The following is a 9,298-nucleotide window of genomic DNA, read 5'->3' as shown; positions in this document are numbered from 1 at the left end:
AAGACTTGCAAACAGTCTAAATATCTACCAAGAGGAAATGAATAAATAAATCATAATATGGCCACAATATGAAATATTATATAGTCGTTAAAAATGACATAGACATACATGCACTGTCATAAGAAGCTCTCCAAGGCATGATATCACAAGAAGAGAACTAATTACAGATTAAGTTGATCCTGTTTTTTAAAAGCACAAAACAAAACTACATGTTATATAATACGTGTATGTGTAAATGCATAGAAAAAGATTGCTACAGGCAGATTTGGTTGATAACAGGGTGCTTTTTATTTCAGTTACTTCTGTCTTGTTTTCTTAAAATGAGAATATATCCATGCCTTATCTTACTTAAAAAACTAACAACTTCTACTAGGGTTGCTTTAATGAATATACATGACTTATTTTTAAAAGTATATCGAAACCTGCTAAATAGGGAAAAAAAGAAACAAAGAACACAAAGAACAACAAAGAAACATATACCTCACTTTTTCCCTAATTAGATTAGGTATTCTTTAAATCTTACTTATGAGAGTATTAACTTCTTTGGCAAACCATTTGTTCAACAGTGCAAAAGTAGGGAAACTGCCCATTGCAGATTATACTGAATCCTAACTGAAAGGGACAAAAACAATGACCTTTCCCCATAATACCTCACATAAAGACTGTACATTAGGCAATCAGTTCAGTAACTGGAACCTCTGTTAAGCACAACACTTGAAGAAATAATCTCTAAAAAGCTAGTCTGTTGCACCTCTAACCTAAGATCAGGATGGAAAGGAGGAAAAAAACCTAAGAACTAAAAAAGAGAAATTTAGTGGCTGACAGAGTGTCAACTTGACAAATTGAATGGGAATAGAATCTGATGAACCTCTTCCTGCATTGTCTGATTGATGTATATAACAGGAAAGTCACCAAAAGAAAAGTGCTTAGGATCCATTTATGAGTCCATGGGACTAGGTCAGAGATTAATTAGAATGACCACCATCATACTCTACACAGAATCACTCCTCTCCTTCTCAAATAACGGATTCTGAATTACTGCATTGTATAGTAGGAAGCTATCTTAAACCTCCAGAAAGAGTGTTTATCCCATCACTCACCCAACATGAATCGTCTCAGAATTGCCACCCTGTGAATTTAGAAGTTACCTCTCCTAAAAGGCTTCATAGCCCAAATAGGCAAGCTATAAGATGACGGTTAATATCATCAAGTGGTCATATCCCAGGTTTATCATAAAAACATCATCAGAAAATAGAAAAATACTCTTTGAAGAATAAAAGGTCAGATTTGGAATCCTATGAAACTAGCTCTTATCCTTAAAAACTCTTCAGGAAAAGATTCATCATTTACAGCTAGAGAGAACATGAGTTGAAGATAACCTGAACATTCTTTCCGGAGAAGTGTCACAGAATAGAAAGGCCTTGGAGATTGAAACCAGTGAGAGAAATCTGGCACATGAGGAACTGATAAAGCAGAAAAAATATATAGGTATACAGTTAAGTTCAGCCCTGTCTCATTGTACTCTTCTAGAGAAGCAACTAGAATATACAAGGAGAATGGTTCTCAACACAGAGAAAAGAATATGATCCTAGAACAATAGACTTAGCTTCAAAGGGAAAAAGAACAAGATCACATGAAGCTGATGCAAAACTTGAAAACCTTGATGTCTTAGAAAAAGAGTGTTTTAGACTGACAACAACTCAGAAAACTGGTGAGGACAAGATTAAACATTTAAAGGAAAAACTTAAGAAGAACATCAGTGTAAACCATTTCAAGATAAAGCTTCCGAGCTTCAAACTGGATTTTAAATCACTAAAATTTTAATGTCTTCAGTTTCAAATCCAAACCACTCCAAAGAAAAGAAGAAATCTTCAAAGAAAACTAAATGTTTAAAGAGAGGACCACCTCGGCAAATTTATTCAAAGTTTGGAACACCGCCTTTTGTGGCTGAAAAGTTTGCCAGTGCAGGCTGTTCTGTGAATGCAAGTATGTAAAACCTCCTGCAGATGACGCAACATTGTGGCTCAGACACTCTTCAGAAACTTGAAGTGACTGAGCCTAGATGTCTCTAGAAGTCTGCTAGAACAACTTCCCAGTGTAAAGCTGTACTTCCTGACTCTAAAGTGTCCACTGCCATTTTTGACAGTTTGTCTGAACTTTTGATGGCAATGCAAGATAAGTTGCACCAAATGAGTGTGGAGCACCAAAAGAGCTACTGAAAAAAATGAAGGAAACAGAAAGCCATTCAGTCAGTGGCGACACACAAAGTGAACGAGAACGTTTAGTCAAGAAAATGGAAATTCAGGGGGAACAAATTTCCAAACTGAAGAAGAATCAAGACACTGTTGACTGCAGCAAAAAGTTCAAAACTCAAAGAAAAGTGAAACTTCAGGTATTTAGCGAGAAGACAGTAACTCTAAAAGATCAAAGAACATAAAAAAATTACCACAGGGGCCAAGCCCCGTGGCGCACTCGGGAGAGTGCAGCGCTGGGAGCACAGCAGCGCTCCTGCCGCAGGTTCGGATCCTATATAGGGATGACCGGTGCACTCACAGCGCTCACTGGCTGAGCATGGTGCGGCCGGTCTCAAAAAGGACAAAAGGAAAAAAAAAAAAAATTACCACAGAAAATGTCTGAATGAAACTAATCCTTTTCAGAAAAACAGCGACTTTCACCCAATACAAGTTCATAATCTTCAAGTGAAATTGAGAAGAGATGATATCATGTGGGAACAGTAACACAATAGCAAAACTGTCGCCTTAAATGAACTTTGTCAATGAGATCTTGAATTGTCTACAGTGTTTTAATATACCTTTGTGGAATTTTGAATTACGTTTCTAGCCTCTATAAAACATGAAGTTGTAGTGTTTTTAATTAATGCCTAATGACATACTAAAAGCTCCAAAAATAAATTATTGCTTTTTTGTTTTTCTTTAAAAAATAAGTAAAATAAAAAAGAGAAATTGAGATCACTACAGTAGAACCAATTAAACTGCAGGTCAGTCTGGTCATTTGGGAGACTATCCAGATAGATTATCTTTCAGGACCAGGAGCAGTCAGGACCTCTGAGGTCTGCTGGCTCCCATGGCATCATCCGGACACCATGCCTTCTCATCAGGGTACAAGGATGCTCTTCCCTTTCTTCCTGGGGAGAGACTTCTGCATGTCCTTCAAAACCCAGCTTACACATGATCCCCACAGAGCTTTCCTGGATGTCTCCAGACAGAATGGTTTCTTCTGTATCCTTCAGCTTGTCTAACAGCTCTCTTCACTATAATTACTAATCTGCTGGTGCTGCTCCCTCTGCCCCACAGTGATTTCCTCAAGGACAGGTTCCTTGTTTACTATTCTACTAACTAGCATGGGGTCAAATACACAGTAGAAAAGTAGAAAATGAAACTCCAGGGGTTTAGGAAATACTCCTATTGTTGGCTACAGTCTGCTCAGAATGAGACCCTCCTAACCCCATCCAGAAAGGCGAATTGTCTGTTTCTCCTTGGCCAGGTCAAAAAGAGCAGGAAGGGGGAGTTCTGTTCCCTCTTTCCTTTAGGCAAGAAACCCAGTGTCTTGCTCAGTCTCAAATGAGAAATATGGATCTTTCACTTTTCACACTCATGAAAGTGTGTGTGTGGGGGGGAAGCCAAACACATAACTTAGGAAAGTGATTGTTTATAAGAAAATAATTCTTTATTCCTTAAAAAAAGGAATTTCACAGTTCCTTTACTTAAAAGAAATCAAGCTTTTCTAAATATGAGGGTACTTCAAAAAGTTCATGGAAAGATTTGTATTATGTTTTAATTTTATTTTTCCACAAACTTTTTGCAACACCCTTGTACATGTAACTGGAATTTCTCATCCGCACTGCCACAGAGCTATCACAGCAGTCTCCTAGTTGGTCTCCCTGTCTTCTCTCTTGCTCCCTCCACTCCCATCCCTCCTTCACTTGGATGCCTCCAGTGACTTTCTGAAACACAAATAAGATTGGTTACTCATGCCTTCCTTGAACGACTCCTTCACCACATCCAAATTCCCTTTCCCGACTCTGTTGCTACTCCCTTCCCTATCTTTCAACACTCCTGCCATACCAAACTGTTACATGTGTAGTTTACAAGTGCCAGGCCTGAGCCTTCAACATCCTCAGTCCACCCTAAAACAGGAGTAAAGAGGGCAGTAGGAGCATGGCTTTGACTTTTTTTTTTTTTTTTTTAACTGAAAGCAGAATAAGATGCTCTTTGATATAAATACACAAGCTCTTTCCCTGTGGCTTTGGGATTTAGGAACTCAGAATTTCCCAGTCTCATATTTAAGTAAACTGTTTTGGATGGGAAAGGGCAAGAAGCCCAGGCTCTACACTTCCAGGAAAAGGGTAATGTAGGCCTGTAGCCATCTTGCCTGGCTTGGGAACTGGCTACTTTGCCTGATTCTATATTCGGGATGATTGGTGATTATTGCATACATGTGAGGACTATCGAATTGTAAAGAACTACAAAGCAAAATATACTTAACCCCAGCACATTTAACTAACTTAGCTGATGATTTCCAAAGCCTTTTAATATATAAATGCCTCAGGGTACTTTTTATAAATATATTATTATCCTTGTACTGTAGATGCCCAGAGGTAACAACAGAAGGTTCCACCTGAATTTCAGGTAAACTAGTTGTCCATTGTTATGAATTTCAAGGGCCTGGCAGAAATTATTTTATTACGGTAGAATTTTTTGTTTACAACAAATGGGCAATTAGCGAGGGAAATAAAATCATATTTCATTACTGAGGAATTTCTGTGAAACTGAAAAACCATTTCATCTATATAATTAAGGAGGAAAGAGTAAAACACCTGTTTATGTGGGAGGATAATGCCATAGTTTTCAGGCATATGGACAATTAGTCACAAATCTGGTCAGCCACCTTGGGAATTCTATCCCAAGCCTTGACCATGCTGGGAGCTTGCAAACAAGGTAACACGAATTGTGGGAACCCAGCTTGTAGGATTCCATGTTTCATTTGAAAATTAGGCCAGCTAAGGATCGGAGGATCCCCAGGTAAACTGTGGGCAAGAGAGGTAACAGGAAGGAAAGAGGGCCCTGTGAGAGAGTCCTCTAGGCTTCACTGAGGGATTCTACCCAAATAGGTCCCATCTGTTTCCAACTCTCAGCTCCACCAGATGACACAAGGTCCTCACCTTGGAGGGAAATTAGAGAACCATGTATATTAGTCTGTTTTTGTTGCTTATAACAAAATACTTGGAACTGGGTAATTTACAAAGAAATGAAATTTATTGCTTACAGTTTCTAAGGCTGGGAAGTCCAAAGTCCATCTGGTGGTGGCGACAGTGACCCAGGGGTCTCACATTGCAAGATGGTAGAAGCAGAGAGAGCAAAGAGAGCAAAAGAGACTCTCCTCTTTTTTTAAAGCCCTCAGAACCACACCCCTGACCACCATTTTTAATCCATTCACTACTGAACAGTCCTACAATCCAGTCGCCTCTTTAAGGCTCCATCTTTCAATTACCATAATAGGATTTCCCACCCTCTTAACAGTCACAGTGGTGGCTAAGTTTCTAATATATAAAACTTAGGGGACACAATTCAAGCTTCAGGGAGTTTGGGGGGGACATAATTCAATCCACTACACCATGGAGTATGCATTATCTGTAAAGAGGGAGGTTTGCTCACCAACTCCAAGGACTATGGCAGAGCTGGGACTGAAACTACCAGATCTCTCAGCCCTGCCCTCCTTTAGTGCTGTAGTGAGACTCCATGCATCTCCTGCACTCATGAGTATGTGTCTGAGGCACTTGATATGTTTCCCACTCCTCATTAGTTTTATTGTGTTTTGTTTGTTTGTTTGTTTTTTAGCAGCTGGCCAGGACAGAGATCGAGCCCTGGACCTTAGTGTTAAAGCACCACACTCTAACCAACTGAGCTAACTGGCCAGCCCCTCATTAATTTTGAAGGTTCCCCTTAAAACTTCTGACATACTACAAGGGACATCCTGTGCTAAATTGAACTAAGACCTAGGGCTGCTCAGGGCAGCAAATAAATCACCAGTGATAGCTAAGTCCTATCCTTTATCCAACTCTCTTATAGTTCTCTGTCTCTCTGTCTTTGTCTCTGTCTCTCTTTCTCTCTGTGTCTCTCTGTCTCTCTGCTTGTCTCTGTCTCTCTCACACACACACACACATACACACACAGAGAGAAAGAGGGAGGAGCACAGGGACTGATTAAGAGTCAATGAAACAAATTGTTTAGTCACTTTCTTTGTTGCAAAATAACTAAGAACAATGTCCTCTGCCTTTATGGAATCCAAAAGGAATGTATTATAATAGTTGTCATGAAGCTAAATGTTTTCAATATAATAAACTGTTGAAAAATTAACAAAAAGAGGTTTCTATTTTTTTTAAGGGAGAAAAAACATAATCAGAGTAAAGTCCTTGTGAATATTAGTACTGTTATGGACCAAATCATAAAAGGATTAAATCAGATACTATGGGGATCTATTACAAAGGGTTTTTGAGCCAGGAGAATTAGAGCTATGAGTCCAGTAACTTCCCTTGCTCTAAAAACTCACGTCCACAAAACCACAGATCCCTGAGCAGCCCTACCACCTCATGCTTCCTGAGCATCCAGGGACAGGAACTCAGGAAAATCACTGCTTGAACGTCATGGAAAAGAAATAAGAGAATATAAAAATTATCTTAGTCCATTTGTGCTGCTATAACAAAATACCATGGCTTATCAACAACAGAAATTTATTTCTCACAGTTCTGGAGGCTGGAAAGTCCAAGATCATGGCATTAGCAGATTTGGTGTCTGGTGAGGTCCCGTTCCTCACAGAAGGTGCTGCTAGCTGTGTCCTCACATGGTGGAAATGAAACAGAGTAAGGCTAGGCCTGTGAACCAAACTGACTCCATTTTCCCTGCAGAGGACACTGTTACTTCTCCACTCCTCAGTCATGCGACCCCCAGGGCAAATGATTACCCCATGGGCTGCCCTGACAAAACAGACTGAGATAAGAGAGGAAACTGATATTTAATGAGTTGCAAAACCCCTCCCCAAGGCTTCTTTTACCATAATAATAAAAGTTACAGATTAACCTTAAAACCCCTTTAGGAATTCCCACCTGCACACAAAGCATCAAGGCAACGGCTACAATGACCCTCCTGGGGTAGCAATGATGAACAGCACTGCCATTTTGGACCTAGTGAGCATGCAGCCATGATGCAACCAGGAAGAACAAAACAGATCACCTCCAGTGATGCTGGCCTGCCACCCCTTAACTCCTTTCCCTATAAAAGACCCTGAACAGCTTCCCTCGGGGGGCTAGCTTTACTGTTGCTACCCCCTTTACGCATAAGTCTATCTCTTCTTTTAATAAAGTGTTGCTTGCTTTACTGTTGGGTACATTGTTCATTTCTATGACTTTGGAATCTGAGAGCCTAATTTAATCACTGGCAAAAATTGGAAAGCTTTGGACACCAGAGAAAACTCTAGCTGCAAGAGGCAAGTGGCCACTGGGACTATTTTGTTTCCATGTCTCTGCTGCTGTAGATCTCTCCTGGAGTCCCTGGCCTAAATTCTGACAAGGCAATGCTTTATTCTCCTTACCTTTCTCTGATTTTCTGAGCCCTCTTCTGCTGTTTGGTTTGATTATATCCACTACTATGTAGGTGCATCCTGGAGGGCTCCTGGCTGTGCTTTGTTTCTGATTTTCTGAGCCCTCTTCTGTTCTGTATAGGTGCACTCTGGAGGGCTCCTGGCTATGCTTTGTTTTTCTGACTTAAATCTAGTCAACACTTATCTTTATGCTGAAAACAGCGGGGACAACTGCTTTTATCAATTACTGTTAATGGAATAGTTTGGCCCCGCTGATTGGGACTAGGCTAAACTGGACCCCACTGTTCCTCTTTTCTCTTTGTTTGTTTGCTTGGTTAGACATTTAGTTGAGTACCGGTAATCAATAAACCTTCCAATCTTTGCATCACTTCTGGACTTTCAGGTCATTTGTTTAATGCGAGAGGGCAATCCAAGCCTTGCCTGTCAGTAACAGAAAGGGCTAGCTGTCTCTCTGGGGTCTCTCTTATGGGAGAACTGATCCCATTTAAGAGAGTTGTGCCCTTGTGATCTAATCACCTCCCTATGGCCCCATCTCTTAATACCAACACCTTGGGGGTTAGGATTTCAACATATGAATTTTGGGTGAACACAAACTTTCAGACCATGTGGTAAGCAATAGTCTGAGACCTTGTGATCCATTTATCTCCACACCCTCTCTCAAAGAGTCTACGAGCTTTAAAAAGACCTAGACTTTTTAAGAGGTAACACAATTCTCATCAGGAATTCTTAATTGCTGTTGAAAGAAGTAAAAGGGGAAAAAGGAAAGGAGGAAAGTTAGTTGGATGATTAGATGATGATCAGATGTCTGTTAGAAGACAGGTTGGGGCTGGCAGCCTGCGTGTGCATCTCCGGCCACCAGCGCCGCCGTGGTATTTATGAGTTTGCAGGCACTGAGGCTCCTCACCGCCCACAGCCGTCCCAGCCCCGGAAGAGCCAGACGCCTCAGAGTGATGGGCTCCCCAGACAACTGGGGCCCCGGGTCCCACAGGTCTGGCCGGTCCCGGGCGCCCCACGCCCACCCGGGGGCAGGGTGCAGGAAGGGGGACCCAGGAAGGCTTGGTACGCGGCCACCGCCACCTCCAAGCCGGCCACCAGCTCATGACTGGCAAGCATCTCAGATAAAACCATAATGATCTGATCTGTTGCTGTAAAAGAACTAGAAATTATCAAGAAAACTGTGAAAGGCAGAATTCCATCCACCTGTCATCAGTGAGACTTTGTTACTGGATTCCAAGATGGCGACGGGTCTGGAGAGGGGGCGCCAGAAAACAGCGTGAGCCTGAGAAGCATGCGCTGAGCTGCCAGAGTGCTATCTGCATTTCCAAGAGCAACAAAAAATGAATAAGTCTTTCAACAACTAAACTACAACTATAAAAAAAGCAACTACAGACTCGAAGTTTAGGGCCGACACAAAAGAAGATTCCTGAGGGCGCCCAAGCCATGTTGCCGACTGAGTAAGCAGCCCCAGGCGGCAGAGACCAGAGACCAAAGACGGGGTCCACGCCAACGCAGAAATGGAGAGAGAGCCGCCCGGTCTGTCCAGCTCTGTGAGTGACCCACAGCCCAGCCCTGCTTACGAGGCAGACCCCCGTCCGGCTTCTGCCTGCCACACCAGACCAGCCACCGACCCCAGGGCTGCCTCCATTTTCTCGGGTGGGGGCAGAGCCGGCTGGGTCGGCCA

General features: G+C 41.8%; 1 pseudogene; it reads left to right on the top strand.

Moving 5' to 3' along the window:
- Nucleotides 1-108: 108 nt before the first annotated feature.
- LOC103591458 lies at nt 109-2,738 on the top strand (annotated as a pseudogene).
- The last annotated feature ends 6,560 nt before the right edge of the window (nt 2,739-9,298 follow it).

Source organism: Galeopterus variegatus, unplaced genomic scaffold, assembly GCF_000696425.1.
Source record: "Galeopterus variegatus unplaced genomic scaffold, G_variegatus-3.0.2 Scaffold971, whole genome shotgun sequence".
NCBI lineage: Eukaryota > Metazoa > Chordata > Mammalia > Dermoptera > Cynocephalidae > Galeopterus > Galeopterus variegatus.
Note: the sequence above shows the minus strand (reverse complement) of the source record. Positions and strands in the feature narration are given on the sequence as shown.